We start from the raw sequence: 18,787 nt of genomic DNA, 5'->3' as shown, positions 1-18,787 counted from the left end.
ATGAAAGTAATGAAACATTGTTAAAAAACTTCTCTCCTTTTGACTTTTTCTATCAGTCCAAATTATAGAGTTTTATTGATCATCGGATGAGAGAAGAAATGTAGGTCATATAAGCTGGCTGGCTTGTGGTTTACAGTTTCTACGATACAGACAGATCACAAAGGATCAATCAGCATGCACAAATTAAAATGAGCTATTCATACAATGGGATACTACTCAGCAATAGAAAGGAAGGACTTACTGATATATGCAGCCATGTGGATGAATCTTAAAAACTCTCAAAATCTACTGAGTAAGTAAGCTAGACACAGGTTATATACTGTATGATTCCATTTATACAATGTTTCTGAACAGGTAAAACTTATCTAAGATGAAAGCAATCTGAATGCTGGTTCCCTTGGTAGAGGTAAGAGGCGAGGAAGGGGACATGAGGGAGCTTTCTGGTATGACAGAAATGTCTGTCTTGATTCGGGTGTTATTCACCTGGACACACACATATTTGTCAACTTCCTAGAATTATTCAATTCATATATGTGCATTTTTACCATCTATAAAATATACCACAATGAAAACAAATTCAAAAAAACATTTCCTGGTGTCCTAATGGTCTATCTTTCCTCATTTAGCGGCATCGGCTGGCTGGCTGAGGTGACTGACAATGCAGGTAGTTGTAGTAAATTGCTATTTGTTGAAGTGTTATACATTTGGGGTTCCCTACATGCCCTGTTATTAACCACTTTACTATGTGATACTTGCTCTAAAATACAGATGGCTCAAAAGTACATTCTATGAATAATTGTTTTGGATATTTTCTTCCTTCAGAACATTTTTTAACAGGAAAAGTGCAGACCAAATTAATCCCTGCTTCATTTAAACAGTCTTCAAATGGATTACTCTTCTTTGTCCTACTCCTCATGAATTCCTTTTGTTCTAGAAAGAGTAAATTAAAAAATACAGTAGTTGAGCTCTGCGCCTGTAGTGTACTTACATGTAGCTATGCATTTCTTTCAAATACATAATAGTAAATCAAACTGTTAAGGTGACTTTATTAGGCTTGCCTCCAACCCCCACCTCTTTTATGCATGCAGTGGTCTGTGGTATGGGAGGAGCCACCTCCTGGAACAACTGATGACTCTTGGAAAACTGTACTGAAGTAGGTTTTTTTTTTTTTTTTTTTTTTAATGCAGCAATCATTCTGAAAGACCTATAACACACTTTCTCATCCTAATGTTCTATTTTTATTGAGACTAGGAATTATGATTATTGTCATTATTCATTCTCTCTTGTTGTTTATTCCTTTCCTGAAGTCATAGTCTTCTCCTTGAGACAGCTCAGTTGGTTGCTATGGAAATGATTATTTTGCTACAAACAGAAAATTATGGCACAGTAAAGAATAAGCAACAAAAGCAAAAGAACTCTTGAAAAAAAACGTAAGCCCTGTTAAAGCCAAAAATAGCTGAAAACTGTTAAAATTGTTAGTGAAGCTGTCCAAAGTTGTTCATGAGGCAATAATTTACCTTGACATTTTCTCAAATGATAATCAGATCCGTGGATGAAGAATTTATGGTTTGAACACACTCATGGGCACTAACACTTGCATAAATAAAAATCTATCCAAAATCTTAAAGGTTTAAAGCAATCAAAGACTTGATATTAGCAAGAATCATTTTTTCTACCTGTCATTCCCCCAATATATACCTATAACTCTACTTCAAACTCAGCCATTTAAATTTCTGTGCAGTCACACTGACTAAATAATATGTACATACATATATAATTCATGGGCTTCCCAGGTGGCCCTAGTGGTAAAGAACCCACCTGCCAATACAGGTAGACATAAGAGACGTGGGTTTGATCCCTGGGTCGGGAAGATCCCTTGGAGGAGGGCACAGCAACCCACTCCAGTATTCTTGCCTGGAGAAACCCATGGACAGAGGAGCCTGGCAAACTGTAGTCCATAGGATTGCACAGAGTCAGACACAACTAAAGCGACTTAGCATGCATGCACACATATATAATATGTATATATGTATGTAAACAATATAGTTTTGCTTTTTGTTTTACTATGCATATTATTTTTGCCATTTCCATATCATCTTAATATTTATACTTTTAAAATTACATTTGGGAAGGTACTTATCCTGGTTCCCTATAGTTAAATATTTATGCTGTATCAGAATTTTCTGCCATTATGAATGAAACTGTCATAAAGTTGTTCTTTCTTTCAAGTAGGTCTTGAAAGGAATTCTCAGAATTAACTCAGAGAAGTTGGGTTTTAGGGTAAAGAGTATGAAGATTTTAACGTCCCACACAGCCCTACATACACATCCCCATAGAATGTTTGTTAAATGGTGGCCCTCAGCATCCACACTTACTTCACTGAAGGTAATACATATGGCTTCTACAAGTCAGGGAAGGCAGGACAAGAGAAGGTTCCAAAGAATTTGGCGGAAGAAAGCAAATCTCCCATACACTGTGGTCCAGGGAAGTTAAGCCACTTACCTGAGAGCTCGCTTGGGAGAAGGGCATGTTAAGAAACTGGTCTTCCTTTCCCCATTAAATTCTTTTCATTGCACTGAGCAGAGCATCTCAGGGAACTCCCCAAGTCTTAGAACTCAGTGTGTTCCTAACTCTGTTTAGTTTGTTGATTTTTGTGTCCTTTCTCTTCCAAAAGTGATTTACAGCAGATTATATACATTGACATAAAATACAGTACAATAATGCCAAAATAAAAAGATAATCAGATCAAAGAGAAACTATGAGCAAGTAAAATATATACCTTCCAAAAACATGTGCTTTAAGATCAGATGGAGTTGGCGAAGTTGTGCCATGAATTACATTCTCTGGAAAGAGGGAAATATAAACCAGCACCAGATAAACCAGTTGCCCAGGAAAAGAGCAGCTCTCTGTCGCTGAATTCTCTCAGCATCTCTCAAACTCCAAGACATTGCTTAGCCACACTTTCATTTCAGCTATGAAGCTTCTAAACTTCTCCTTTGTGACCATTGCTGTTGCTGACATAGGCTAGATATATGAAGTCTAGACCCCCAGGTGCCTTGTACTTGATGACTGAATTTTGAAGACTGCCATCCAGTGGGAATGATACAGGCTTGAGAGGAGAGAACTTAGACATAAGTACCTGAGAGCCTAAAACTGTTTGTCCCATTTGAATTTGATTTTAAATACTTCTTTTCTGATTATAGAAATAATATAAAATGTAGCTTTATTTTAGAAAAGGGAAAAACTACAAAGAAGAAAATAAATATCACTATAAATCTACTACACCTAGACTTTTTAAACCTTTAGATGTATTTCTTTTCATAGTTATGATTTTATGTGTATGTATACAAACATTTTTGTGTGTGCACACATATATGTGTGTACTATATACATATAGTACACACACACCTAGAAACTACAGACAAAGCAAATGGGAAAGAGGCAAACTGAAGATTGTCTGAAGCCCTGCTCTGTAACTACTGGGGGTTTAAAAGAATCCCTGACCCTATCATAGGTGGAAAGGGAATTAGGTTAAGGATTCCAAGTCCTTCACGTGGTAGTCCCTCCATTTTTCTAAGACTCATATCCCTCAGAAAATTTGGCCCCTCTTGATATATGGGTCCCATATATTTATTGTTGGGGTTAATACAATTATATGTGTGTGTGTTTACACTGTAGACAAAAATATTTGTCCTAATGTTATATATCCCCCTTACCATTTCTAACCTCTACAAGAGTCATTGATAATTGCACATTAGAATGGGAGAATTATAGAATAAGAATGTTAGGAAAGACTTCAAAAGCTGATAAGGCATGGGCCTTGTTGATACACATATTATGGGCTAAGCAATATGATAAAAAGTCCTAAAAACATGTATGCCTTCTGACCCAGTAAGTCTACTTCAAGAAATTTATCAGAATGTGTATAAAGATAAATGTATAAGTAGGTACATCATATCTCTATTTATAATGACATGAAATTGGAAACACCCTATGCAACAGTGGAAGGTTATGGAAGTCTCAATGATTCTTGTAGGATAAGCATAAACCATGATAGTTAAACAGATTGCTTATGACTTTATATCTGATAAAGAATCTGCCTGCAATGCAGAAGACCTGAGTTTGATCCCTGGGTCGGGAAGATTCTCTGGAGAAGGTAATGGCAACCCATTCCAGTATTTTTGCCTGGTGAATTCCACGGACAGATTATGGAGTCACAAAGAGTTGGACATGGCTGAGTGACTAACACACTTTGAAAACAAAACAAAGTCATTTTAAAAGTTATACCTATATAAAGAAGTAATATATTTTCCATGTTTATGATCCTTAGGAACAAACTTGGAGCAACCTAAAGATTGATTATTTTTAGATTTTAAAATTTAAGTAAGACATTCCTATAACTGCTATTAATCACCAGTTTTAAACATGCTATTCTAGCATGTCTTTAGACTTAAGAAGGCTTTGTCTATAAATCTACCCTACGTAACTCTTTTATTTGGAAGAGAGCATAATGAAGATGACAAATGATTCATTGTTCCTAGAGCCAAGTAATATCATTCTGGAACAAAACGAAAGAGAAAAATAGTAAAAAAACATTGTTGTGATTTTAAAATTTGGATTGATTTGATTTTTCAACACTGTTCTAATCTATCATACTTTCTGTTTTATTCCATTTTTCTAGCTGGATCTTTAATAACAAAAAGGAATGCTTGAAATCTTACATATGGGCTCAGTTATTTAAACAACTCAAGACATTGTTACTGCATTCAATTCTATTGCTCTGTAAGAGATTAGAAAATACAAAAATCACTGTAACAAAGCCAACATAGGATTTTCTGAAAGGCTTCAAATATAACATTCATCACAAGTGTTTACTGAGCACCTTCTCTGGTCTAGCTGCAGGGCTAGGTGCCAGTGAGCCAGACAGAGCCTTTCCTGAACTCACAGAACTTGTAACCAAAAACCATACTCTAATGGAAAGAATGAAATTAAGAAGCAAATGACCAGACTTCTACAGGATCTTTTCCCCTTTCCATTGTCTTCTCAGATGCTAAGCCACCTCTTTCAGCTCACTTCCTTTCTGGAAAATGGGGGTGGGGGTGGATACTGGCCTAACTTTTAAAGAAAATCTCTTAAAAGTTATTTGGCAGGTTGAATCATACTCCCAATGAACCCTTTTAGTAACAGAGATCAACAGAGAAGGAGCTTGAATAACAAACATACCTATTTTAGTTGATGTCAACTGTAATCTTAGTCTCTGGTAGGTGGTTAACACCCCCCACTGCCCACCATCATACATATACAGAAATCCTTTGACAAGCTTCGTTATTGGCATAATAGGACTGTCCTCAGTGACCATGGACCTTAAGAGGTCAGGCTTTCAGGACAAGAAGGTCTTGGGTAAAACTGTGAGCATAATAGCCGCTGATCATTGGTGCCCTCTCCTAGGTGATGCCACAGGTTTCCTTCCCATTCTCTGCCTCCAACCTCTTATACTTCTCCTACCCTTTGCTTTTCAATGGTTTTTCAATTACTAATCTGATATTAATGTCCAGAGAGTAGTAAAATGCAAACTTCAGCAGAAAACAGAGCTTTAAGTTAAAGGGCTAACTCTAAATAAGCTATTGAAGGCACTGGTGAGCATATAGAATATATTTGGGCAAAACAAAGGAAGAGAAACCTTGAGGTGGGCGCAGGCATCAGACCACAGACAGAAAACACCTGGGTTCAAATTCTTTCTGAGTGTCAGTTTCTTCAAGTACAGAATGGATATAATGGCATCTATTTTTTAAGATTTTATCTTTTTATAGTGTGCGTTACACATGATAATGTCTGTAAAGTACTCTGGATCCACTCTCAGTGCTTGATAAATACTGGCTGTTGTCACTATGCCTCTGAAGTCAGATGCCTTTGAAGCTGTGATTTCTGTACAACAGCATTTCCTCAATCTCTTTTCCTATTTGTAAAGTGGAATACAAGAGGGTTCTTGAGCTGAGTCTGAACTCCAATAATTTGGAATTGATGGAAAAACATTGAAGGGAGGGTGTTTAGAACAGACCAAATTTTTTAAACTGCAGTTTATTTTTCTAGAGAAAGCAGAGGTTCTTATGCTTCAGTTTGCAATAGAAGCACTGAGGAAACTTTGCCACCTTTCTATGTTAATTTATTCAGCACATGTTAACTACAAACGTACTTGAGACACATATATTCTTTCCTCAGGAAATTTGTTTTTAAATGCAATCCTGGGGCCCTTTCCTAAGAAATTTTGATGCAGAAGACCTTGGAATCCAGACCTAGGAATCTGTATTTTTAAAAAGCACCCTGGTCGTTTTGAGGCAAAATAGCCGTGGACAAACTGAGAAACGTGGCTGGAGAAAGTGTGCCTTGATTTTCACTTTGAGAATACACTGTTTTGGGAAAGTCTCTTTAATGAGCCTTTTGGTAATTCTAAGGGAAAATGAAAAATTCAAAGGAAAAACTCAGAAGTGGAAAGATTTAAGACAATGAAACCTAAATAGATGAACAAAGTAAAATAAAAGACTGTCTTCATTGTGAGTGAGATACAGAATTTTGGCAGATTGTTTTTTGTAGGAAGTGATTGTTCTTAATGCAGATTTAGACTGTTATGAATCTGGACTACTTTACTTCCCAAAGAATTACCGAATAGTTTCACTAGGAAAACTGGAGCAGAGATGAACAGGATCAGGAGGAAAGAAAGTCTAGATTGTTTTTGTAGGTGTGAAGCCTGCAAAGAGTGGGAATAGGACTAAAAATGGCAAAGCCCAATACCTTTAGTTCTGTGCATGACTCCCTTTGGTGTTACTGTAGGCAAAATGTCCCAAACTTTGGAAAAGGTACCCTGTCAGGTTGGATCCTGCTTCATTGTCCTGTTGGCGATAAGAGCGAGGTCTTCCTGAAGGTCAGGGCTTCTTGGATAGTTAGCCATTCCAGTAGGTAGAAGATCTTCAACTGCAAGATCTTCATGCAAGCACTGGTTGAGGCCCGGGCTCTGGCCAAAGAAAACTGGTGTAGGGTGTCCATTTTGGGGAAGGCACCAGCCGTTGCAAGATGGTGCTGCAGGCCAGGGATGAAAGAGATAGAGCTAGCAGGTGACTCCTATTTGGTGGGGCTCTTATTATGACTCAGGTGTTTTTGGTTGCTATTTCCAATTCTTCAGTAAAGATGAGTATATTCGGCGGACTTTTCAACTCCTAAATGTTGAGTCAACACCATGTTCTAAGGTACAACAATGAATTTGGCATCCTACTTCTATGATTCTTTCTAATGTTAGCCTTGAAGTCTGAAGAGAATTAAGGAATAAGTTGGTGTCCAAACTGGACCAAGCTATATGAGGGGGTTTATGTGAAAAACCAGCACTCTTTCTGAGCACCTGGTAGGATCTGCTTTGGGGCTAGAAAGATCTGAGTGTTTAATCCCTCTTAAGGCTACAACTGATGGTCTGTTCCCCTTCCCCCTACAGAAAATCTTTTTTTAATGTGAACTTACTCAGTGCAGATTTTTCACTAATGCTCTTGAAGAGCTTATGTGAGCTGTTTGAACTTTAAAATATTATAAACAAAATTCCACTCTTTCCAGCTTAAAACATTGGCTTCTGCTAGAAGTATAAGTAGAAACTGACTGATTAGTTTGGATGAAAATGAGAATTGTGTATAATTAGCAGTTACTTTTTTGGCATCCACATAGCAATCTATTTGCTCTCTTTAAGCAAACTCACCATCTTTTTTTAATTTAAGAAAAAAATTTTCCATTACAGATGTAATACCTGACCTTATTGAAAATTTACAAATAAAATAGAAGGAAAAAGTATTGATAGTCTCACATATAAATACTTAGTGATGTATATTCCTTTCCATGTATATATCTTTACATAATTGCAATCACATGGTATATAAAAAATTACATATGCTAGTTTCTTAAAATCTGTTTTAAAAATATCTGCTAACTACTTAAGTGTGCATCAACAGATGAATGGATAAAGAAGTGTGATAAAATCAAGAATAATATTCAGCCATAAAAAAAGAATGAAATATTGTCATTTGCAGCAATGTAGATGGACCTAAAGATTATCATAGTAAGTCAGACAAAGACAACTATTATATGATATCACTTATGTGTAGAATCTAAGAAAATAATACAAATGAATTTATAAAACAAACAGACTCATGGACACAGAAGACAAATTTACTTTGCAGGTGGCACTAGTGGTAAAGAACCCATCTGCCAAGGCAAGGGATGTAAGAGATGCAGGTTCGATCTATGGGTCAGGAAGATTCCCTGGAGGAGGAAATGGCAACCCACTTCAATGTTCTTGCCTAGCATGCGCAAAGGGGAAAGGAGAGGAGAGGGATAAATTAGGAGTTTGGGATTAACATATACATACTACTATATATAAAATAGGTAAACAGCAAGAACTTGCTGTATAGCACAGGGAACTATATTAAATGTCTTGTCATAACCTCTAATAGAAAAAGAATCTGAAAAATAGTGTATATGTATAGACACACACACACACACACACACATATATAAAACTTTGCAGTATGCCTGACACTAACACACTATTGTAAATAAATTACAATTAAAAAAAAAACACCAGAAAGTTCAATTATGCAGAAAAAAATCTACTAACTATATGAAGCAGGAAAAAAAATCACTTTGAAGTTCACTGCCCAGACTTACTTTGGGTGCCTTTCCTTGCCATTCCTTTACATTTCCCCCACATGATTGCAATTATGTTGGATTAAAGATCTGTTAATTCAGGAATATTTGCAGATCCTGTAGGAAAGGGTGTGAAGAGGTTCAGTGACATATCAGATCTGTTACTTAGTGGTTTGGTAGTCTTTCCCAATCAAACCTCAATGACTCAGGACTCTCCGTATGACTTTGAAAGGTACAGAAATTAATCATTCATGTTCCATGGCAGAAAAAGAAAGTGGCCATTGTGATACACTATGTCATTCTGCTTTTGTGCAGAGAAAGGACCTTTAAAACGTAAGTCTTCCAGTTCAGTTTCTTAACAGTGACCAGTGTAGCCATGGTTAGCAAGTTCTGGGAGAGAACACAGTCCACTATTGCTGTCAGTGACCACTAAGTATGCAGAAGATTTCCTCTGATCTGAAAGTTGGAGGATATGGCTCAATGAACCCATTTCCTGGCGCTGGAAAGTGGAGAGTGATGTCACAGGAGAGGCCATGTTGAAGGAAGCACAGTTGGGCCAAGCTTTGCCTCTGCACTCTCTGGAGCTCTCTGCACTCTCTGCCCTGTTGGAGCTCCTGATTTCAGGTCTGACCTGAGTTGATGAAGAACTTCTGAACTTTCAGTTATAACCTCCTCTTTTTGGAGTTCTTAATTTTTGTTGATACCTTGGTCATCTGAATACATCTTCTAGAAATTTCCTCAACTAAGATATAGGAATGATTCATGTTGTGAGATATCATATACATATACAATTACATACAGATGTGAAATTCTGGTGTCACAATTATTTTCCTAAAGTCTGGAGACACATCTTTGTTGTCTTCTAGAACTGGCTACTGCAGAGACCAAGTCTGCGGTGAGCTGATTTGTACGCTTCTGTAGGTAACCTTTTGTTTTCTCTGCTTGCTTGGATTGTTCTTTGTTTTTAACTTGATGATTTTTCTAGAATATGTATAATGGAAATACTATTTTTGTAAAGCTCCTGGATATATTTTCCCTCTGTGCCATCCGGTTTATTATTTTTTCCTTTCTCCTGAAACTCTTCCACTAGGAAGGCTGGGCATGAAGCCTGATTCCCAGGATTCAGGGAGGCTGCAGAGCCCCGCAGGAGAAAGCCATGTTGTGGAGATGCTATTGACCGAAACAACTGGGCCTTGACTAAACTGGAAGAACACACCAGGAGTCACTCTAGGACCTGGAGGTGGAGGCTGATGCTCACACACAGGCTGGGACTGCTCTTTCTAACACCTGCACGGCTCACCTCCTCACTTCCTTCAGGGCTCTGCTCACATGTCACCTCCTCAGGGAGGCTTTCCCTGACCACCCTGTCCCCACTTCCACCCCTATCCTGTCCCTGCATTCCTGCCTCCTCACCCTGCTTTATCTCCATAGCACATATCCCACCCAATGGAGAACAGGTTCACCTCTGATGTTGTCTAGAAGGCTCCTTTCTGCTTTGCTGGACTTCATTGGATCCACTTTCCAAGTCTTCATCACTCTGAATGGATGGGACACAAGAAGAGCTTGAAATTTCTGTGTTTCCCCTATAGCACTTCTTCACTGGGGCCACACCTCCCAGGGCGCACTGTCACTCCCTTCTCTCTCTCTCACCTCCTGCGGAGTTGTTTTCTAAGTGTCAGTCTCTAAACAGACATAAAACTGACATGAGTGTTGCTCGATGGAAGCTTCAGAAGAGTGTACCTTTTTTTTTGTTCACTCCTCTATCCCTAGCTTCTAGAACAGTGCCTCACATAGCACATCATAGGCTTGCAATGAACAACTGTTGAGCAAATTAAGGAATGTATCCAATGGACAAGTTTGAAAGAGTTAGTTTGGAAATGGGAAGGAGAGACAGGGCTCTGATTGCCTCAAAAAGCAGCAGTCCTAAAATAGGACAGAACTCCTCCTTTTCTGCTTGAACTGACTTGCATTTATTTGTAGGGCAAGATGGTGGTGAAAGGATAAATGCATCTCTACCTAAATAGGCAATCTCATTTTCAAGAGGTAAGAACTGGGAAGATCTACAATATTCTGGCAGTTGGTTGACTGTCCTTGTTTTCAGTATTGTAAATTTTTGTTTCCTGGGTCTTCATATGAATTTCAGTAGGAAGGTGGGCAATGCTGTTTCAGGATTTTAACCCAGACTTGCCATTTCAAACTGGACTCATACTTTTAATTGACTTAATGAACACCTCACAGAGAGTGAAGAGGTAAGCTAGAGAGAGCTCCATTCATCCCACAAAGGGCAGGCAAGAGACTGCAGGTCTATGTTTTATCTGCACTACAGAAGATTTTACAAAAATGTTTTGTTATGGCTCCCGAGTACATACAAATACCTTTTATTTGGTGTACATTAGTGAGTTTGGAGCCTAAGAAGGAAGGTTGGTGCTTAGTCACGTCCAACTCTTGGGACTCCTTGTTCTACAGGCTGCCAGGCTCCTCAGCCCTGGAATTTTCCAGCAAGAATACTGGAGTGGGTCGCCATTTTCTACTCCAGGGGATCTTCCCTACCCAGGGATTGAACCCAGGTCTCTTGTGTCTCCTGCACTGGCAGGTGGATTCTTTATCTAGTGCCACCTGGGAAGCCCTTGGAGCCTAAAAGACTAACTAAATCATTTGGACCTAGATTTTATATTGGTTTTATCCGGTTATAAAATGCAAGAAGTGAAGATTGAAAGAAAAGTAGCATCCAAACTTATAAAAACAAATAAAATATATCCCATTGATTCTTTGGTAGTTTATTGATGCTAAGACTCATTTTTCATTGCAAAACTACAAAATTTCCCTTTTATCTTTCCTGAAGCCTGTCAGAATAAACTAATGACAGGATGATTAACATCCAGTTATTTTGTGATATGTTGATACTGGGCTCCCCTTCTTCTAATCTTATTTTTTATTTCAGACCACACATTCTCAGTTTGTTGATAATGCATTTGGTTGCAGCCTGAGATATTTCCAGGTCTAAAGCCAGGTTCACATTTTTGCTTTGAAGAGGCAGAAATTCCAAACAAATACAGATGGTCAGACCATAAACTTAATTAAAATTTCGACTTTACTGGATGCTACATTAAATATGGCCATAATGCCAAGAGAAATACATGAAAAATCCATTTGTCTCCACATCCTGCTGCTTCTACATAGTATAAAATAACAGAATGCTAAGTATGTGTTTGTGTATGTGTGTGTGAGCGTGTGTGCCTTAATCTAGCTCTTTCTTCTGGCTTGGCTGTCATACTAGTAATGTTTTGACCAATAAAAGATGGGTTTTAATTAAAATCTGGGATTGGCTAGCTGTACATCTGTTAACTTTTCCTATGTAATTCTCAAGCACTAATTTAGATACTTTCTGAAGAACTGTGATTTTTCTCTCTCGTTTTTATGCAAAAAAAGGAGAGCATTTTAATCTTCCTAATTAAGCCCAGAATATGTATTTATTTTAAAATTATATGGAGATAATAACTCATTTCAGGAGGGTGATAAAGGTCATTCAAAGGAAGGTAAAACAGCTTTCTTATAGAACTCAAAAGTGAGTAAAAGGACCTAGCCCTGTCATTTGAAGATGAGGACTCTTGTCCTGGAGAGGACAAGTGAGAATGAATAGTCCATGGTGGCTTGATCATACTGAGCCCTGGGCTGGCTGGACAGGGAGGTCTGAAAGGAATGCTGGGGCCACATGGGACCAGTTTGATTGGCCCTCTGATGGGACAACATCCACAGTTTCCACCAGGTAACTTAAGTCAGCTTCCCCAGAGAGATGAACCTGAGGCCAAGGAGTATACATAAGGACTTCATTGATGGGTGTAATCCCAAAAAGGGTGGAGACACAAAGCAAGAAGAAGGGTATACTTCAAATTGGCCACCACTATGGTCAACTGGCTGCTTTATCTCATAGGATCTTCTGAAGAGCCTAATAAAATGCATTTCAGGACCCTCCGTTTTGGGCTTAATTGTGTCCCCCCCAGATTTATACACTGAAATCCTAACTACCAGTGTTTCAGATTGTGACTGTGTTTGGAGATAAGGTCTTTAAAGAAGTGATTTAAGAACAAATTGTTTATTTTTGACTGTGTTGGATCTTTTGTTGTGGCGTGTGGGCTTCACTGCAGTTGTGGCATGTGGACTCAGTTGCCCTGCAGCATGTGGGATCCTAGGTCCCCAACCAGGGATCGAACCCATGTGCCCCACAGGCTTGATGGAAGATGGATTTTTAACCAATGGACTACCAAGGAAGTCCCTATAGAAGTGATTAAGTTAAACTGAGACTGTTAGGGTGGGTCCTACTCTGATCTGACTGTTGTCCTTTTAAGATGAGGAAAATTTGGAAACATAGAGTCACCGGGGACGGATATGAACAGAGGAGACAGAGCATGTGAGGACACAGGGAGAAGATGGCTCTCTACAAGCCAAGCAGAGAGGTCCAGAAGAAACCAATCCTGCTGACACTTGGATCTTGAACTTCTGGCCTCCAGAACTTTGCAACAATAAATTTCTGCTCTTCAAGCCACTCAGTCTATGGTGCTTTGTTATGGTACCCCTAGCAAACAAATGCATCCTTGACAAAGGAGAAGAAAGGGTCAAAGTTTGCCTGGGAGGGCTCCCTGCTAGCACTTCTGGGTTGTATATGCTCCGGTGTCAAGCAGTTTCCTCAGGGTCTCATGCACTGTCAGCAGGGATGTCCTAGAGCAGAGGGTGACAGGGGCACAGCTGGGTTTAAGGTGAGGCCCTGGGAGGCAGCAGACAGGAGAAGCAGGTTGCAGCCTATGCAGGACTGGGGTGCAGGGGGTCAAAGGTGAGTGTGCTAGAACAAGAAATAGGTGAGAGAAACTGAAGCAGAGCTGAAGTGGTATCTGATACCCAGGGTAATAATGATACTGATTTTAGTAATGATAATGAGTGATGATTCTCGAGGACATTCTACTTGCCAGATACTGGGATATGTACTTTACATAAACCATCTCATATAACACCAGCACCACTCCAAGATTTAAGTCATACTATCCCTACTTTCCAGATGAAGAAACTGAGGCACAGAGAGGTTCAGGAACTTACCCGAGGTCATAACAAGTATGCCAGTCACTACCCTCGAGTTCAATTGAACCTGGCTCCAAAGCTTGCATCCTCACTCATGTCATTCTGCTTTCTCTTGATCATGTGATTGAAACAGTGCTTTAGAAAGATAAATTTGGGTAGATGTTTTAACTTATTTTAGGCAAGTTATTTAAAAACATATAAGGCATTCTATGCAAAAGGGTTACCATCAGGTTAGTCTAGCAGCGTGGTTAAGCAGTCAGCCTATACAGCCAAGATGCCAAGGTTCAAATGCCAGTTATTCTGTTCACTGGCTAAGTGACTTTGCCAAAGTTATTCAACCGCTCTGTGCCTCACTTCAAACCTCTAGATGATGAAAAGTGTACCTACCACTTGGAGTTACTCTGGGGATTATTTAGTTTACATAAAATACTAGGTGTTTTTATTATTATAATATTTAAAAATATTGACCAGATATGATTTCTTCCATAGCTTCTTATCCATACAAAATTACTGAACATTACACATGCACCTCTAAATTTTTATAACATTTCTGTTGCTATATAGGCTAATGGATGATTTTTTTTAAAGTAGTCAAATGTCAGCTGTTAAACATCACATTGCCGGCATCATAAATGAAGTCACCATTTGGCAAATAATTTCTTGGCAGGAGTGGTTCTCACCAACAGGGAAAATGAAAAAAAAAATTATTAAATAAAGTCCCCACTGTGATTTGTTAAGCATTTCAGACACATGGGTTAGCAATTTTTCCAACTGCAAAATTCTTTTCCTCCTATCTTAGAACTCAAAGGATTGAGCTGTGTGGAGGAGGTGAACTCTTTGGTAAATGCTTTTTTTTTTTTCTTCTGTAGTTGTCATTTCCCTGGAGGTGAGGCTGTTTACAACGGGGAGAAGATAATCATATTATTCAAACACAGACTTGGTTCTGGCTTAGAGGCCACAGTTTATTATCTGATTGCTTTAATTTAATGTGGGGACCCTAGCTGAATGGTTGCAATAGTTAGTCTTATCTCATTTCCTCCCTTTCAAGGGGAGATAGAGCAAGTTTCCTCATCTGTGAAATGAAGGGGTTGGACCAGATATCCTCCGAGGTCTTTTTTTGGCTCTGATATTCTGAGGCTTCATATTTTCTTCTTCTTGGGTAATGTTCTTTGTTTTCCAGTGCATTGAACAGGCCCAAACATCTCTGCCTGCTTACTCCCGTTTTGATTGCTAGGAAAGCAAAAGGCAAGGTCTTACATTTCTGTAAGACTTTACAATTTATAGCATGCCTTCACATATACATCCTTTATAAAATCTTCACAGAAATCCTCAAGGAATTTTTGATGAGTAGAATGAGACTGAAGAAATTTTAGTGATTTGTCCAAGGTCACACAGGTTGTAGGAACCAGGGCCTTAAAACAAGGCTTTCAGTCAGGGGAATGGTATTTGCAGTCAGCCACAGTGCCCTACAACCCAATGGGACTTGAAGATGTTATAAAGACTCTTTCAGTTCCTTCAGTGAACAGTCCAGAGTCGACTCTGTCAGTTCTGAGCAGGTCATGTGTGCAAACCTGAATCAATCATTATGGCCAGGAGAGGGTAAAGTTTCTGATTTGACCAACCCTACACACATTAGCTTCCAGAAACAGAATGGAATCAGTTCCCCTGAACCACACAACTAAAAATGGGAGATGAGAAATCAGAGGCAGTCGTCAGATGAGGAGAGAATAGATAGTGCACAGAAAAATAAGCAAATTCTCATTATACACAGAGAAAGCATTTCCCCCAAAACCATACTTATTTTTTAATATATTCCTTTCCATTTTTTCTTAATTCAATTTAATTTTTGCAAAAGCAGTTTTCCCTTGAACTGAGCTCAAATCAAATGCTATATCTAAGGTAGTTGAGGAAATGTAGCAATAATAGCTTAATCATTTCAAGTTCTGGGATTTCTGGAAATCTGTGCTCTTTTGGTGTCTGGTTTCAGGTCAAATGAGACAAGTTCATTCTTCTTTGGGGCATGAAATAAGGATTTGGAGCCCAATCAGATCAAGCCAACAGACATGACTTGGACACCTTATGTTCAAGATGCCAGAGATAAGGAGGTGCTTGGGCAGCTGTACTTCCTGCTTTGTCCACTTACTCCACTATTTAGTTGTTTCTTGCCTCGTGACCCCCAGGTTTTATACCTGTGAAACATTGTGCTTTTTGGGTGTGTATCATTTGAATCCCCATTTGCTTAGAGAAGCTGCTCAAAGGCTTGATTTTTTTAAAAAATGGTTTTGGATTATAATCTGTTGACCAAAACTTTCCCCTCAGTTGTCATGACAACTTTCATGTTGCAAGAGCTAGATGTTAGCCTAGAGGTTTGACAAGCAGATGACTTCCAGACAGAGAGGCTGATTTAGTACTTTTGGGCTGGGACACAGGGCTTTTACTGTACTTGAAACTAGTTTACATAATTTGTAAATCATTTCAAGTCACAAAAGTTCCCCTCTGAAGTGACCATGGAGTATTTGGTTATAGCCCAAGTTCCTACAAGGGACCCAATGTACACTTTTATATTCTTTGAGTTTCAACTAGCAGCCGAAAAGTTAGCCCACGGATTTGGGGAAAGGGAAAGTTACTTGTCATATTGCAATTGTTGTTAATAAGTTGGGTGCTACTGAACTTTTGTCTCCTATCCTATTCTCCTATGCTCAAGTTTTGCTGGCTTCCAAGAACAAGGATTGATCCCATTGCTACCCCTCTGCCCCAAAGCCTGACCCTTGTATATGATAAAATATAATTGGAAAATCACAATTTGCTCACTGAAAGTAAAATGCTCCTGTTAAATTTAGGAACATTTTTTTTTTCGAAGACTCTCTGCTTCATATTCTCACTCAAATTTGCCTTTTTATTATTTTACTTCTTTAATGAGAATTTGTAGATTTATTCTTTAATGTTGTTATAGTTTGCATTGTTGTTGGGAGAGTTATCTGTGGTTCTAGTTCTTGATGCTAAAGATTATTGCTTTAAATTGTCATGTAGGAAAGAATTTTTAACACATTCAGGTTATATATAATTATTTAAATTTCACTCTTTTAAAGTATATAATTCAGTGACTTTAGAATATTTACAGAGTTGTACAAGTGTAACTGCAATCCAATTTTAGAGCATTTGTAAAGTTCCCAAAACATCCCAGCGCCCATATGTAGTCATTCCCCCTCCCTACTCCCAGCCCAGATAACCAATAAGGAAGAATGTTTAATCCTTTCCTACTTGGCTTTACTACTAACTCCTGGAAGCTCCTTTTGGGATTTTTGAATGGCCATTGTTTTAGGTAAAAAAGATTTTTTTTTTTCCCCTAAAATGTTCATTGTAAAACAAACTCAGAATTTAAGTAAAACCATTTAAAACTGTGTCGTTAGTAACAATAATAACCACAGTTAATAATTTGGTATGAAATATCCCAGGTTATTTTTTTAGTCATTAATAAATAATTATAGGAAATTTGGAAAATACTTTAAAAATACAAATAAAGGGGAAAATTCACTCACTCTCACTATTCAGAGACGACCTCTGTGTACCAGTTAGCCTTTTCAGCGTAACAAATGGCCTCAAACATCTCACTGGCATACAACAATTACTTTTGATCACAATTCCATGGGTCAGTTCTAGCAGCTGTTTCAGGCTATGGGACTTTACTCCACAGTTGTTATTTTGGCTCAGGCTCAGTGGTTACCTGGAGAATGTCTGTGCAGAGGATGAGCCAGAACATGTGATGTTTCTAAGACCTGAGTTCAGACCTGGTACACTGCTACTTCCATCCATGTTCCACTAGTGGCCAAAACAAGGTACAAGAAGTCCAACTCCAGGGTAGGGAAGTATATCCTCCCATGGTGATACTGGGGAAGGGAATCAAGATTTGCTGGATAGTGTTTCAGCACACTGAAAATATTTTGATGTTTATATTTTCTTTTTTCCTCCCCTATGTAATAGATTTTTATATAGAAGTTTATTTCTTTTATAAAAATTGTTTCTTTCCAATCAGTGCATGAAAAGATGTTCAATATCATTTAATCATTAGGGAAATGCAAATCAAAACCACAATGAAATAACATGTCACAACCATCAGAGTGACTATTATTAAAAAAACGGGAAATGACAAGTGTTACTGAGGATATAGAGAAATTGGAACCCTTCTGCACTGCCAGTAGGAAAGAAAAATGGTATAGCAGCTGTGGAAAACACTATAGTGGTTCCTCAAAAAATTAAAAGTAGAGTTGCCATATGATCCAGCAAGTACATTTCTGGGTGCATGTGTGTGTGCTAAGTCACTTCAGTTGTGTTTGACTCTTTGTAACCCCATGGACTATAGTCTACCAGGCTCCTCTGTCCATGGGATTCTCCAGGCAAGAATACTGGAGTGGGTTGCCATGCTCTCCTCCAGGGAATCTTCCTGACCCAGGGATGAAACTGGAGTCTCTATCTCTCCTACACTGGCAGGCGGGCTCTTTACCACTAGTGTCCCCTGGGAAGCCCTTGTAGGTGTATACCCAAAAGAGTTGAAAGCAGGGATTGAAATAGTTATTTGTACACCCATGCTTACAGTGGCATAATTTACAATAGCCAAAAGGTGGAAGCAAACCAAATGTCTATAAATGGGTAAACAAAATGTGATACATCCATCCAATGGCATACCATTCAGCTATAAAAGGAAGGAAATTCAGACACACACTATGGTGTGGATGAACCTTCAAGACATTATGGTAAGTGAAATAAATTCCTCACCAAAGAACACTGTGTGATTCCACTTAAATAAGGTCCCTTGTTGTTTAGTTGCTAAGTTGTGTCCAATTCTTTTGCAACTCCCTGGACTGTAGCCTGCCAGGCTCTTCTATGCATAGGATTTCCCAAGAAAGAATACTGGAGTGGGTGGCCATTTCCTTCTCCAGGGAGTCTTTCTGACCCAGAGATTAAACCCATGTATTCTACATTGGCAGGTGAATTCTTTACCATTGAGCCATCTGGGAAGCTCATAAGGTACCTAGAATAGT

General features: G+C 38.6%; 1 long non-coding RNA gene across 1 annotated transcript; it reads left to right on the top strand.

The window, feature by feature from the left end:
- The first annotated feature begins 250 nt into the window (after positions 1–250).
- LOC122673743 lies at positions 251–9,913 on the top strand. The gene is made up of 4 exons (XR_006334815.1): positions 251–292; positions 627–664; positions 1,308–1,430; positions 9,769–9,913. It is a non-coding gene; the product is annotated as an uncharacterized LOC122673743 (long non-coding RNA).
- The last annotated feature ends 8,874 nt before the right edge of the window (positions 9,914–18,787 follow it).

Source organism: Cervus elaphus, chromosome 18 (genome assembly GCF_910594005.1).
Source record: "Cervus elaphus chromosome 18, mCerEla1.1, whole genome shotgun sequence".
Classification (NCBI taxonomy): Eukaryota; Metazoa; Chordata; class Mammalia; order Artiodactyla; family Cervidae; genus Cervus; species Cervus elaphus.
The sequence above is the reverse complement of the archived record's forward strand: the minus strand, read 5'-3'. Positions and strand labels throughout refer to the sequence as shown.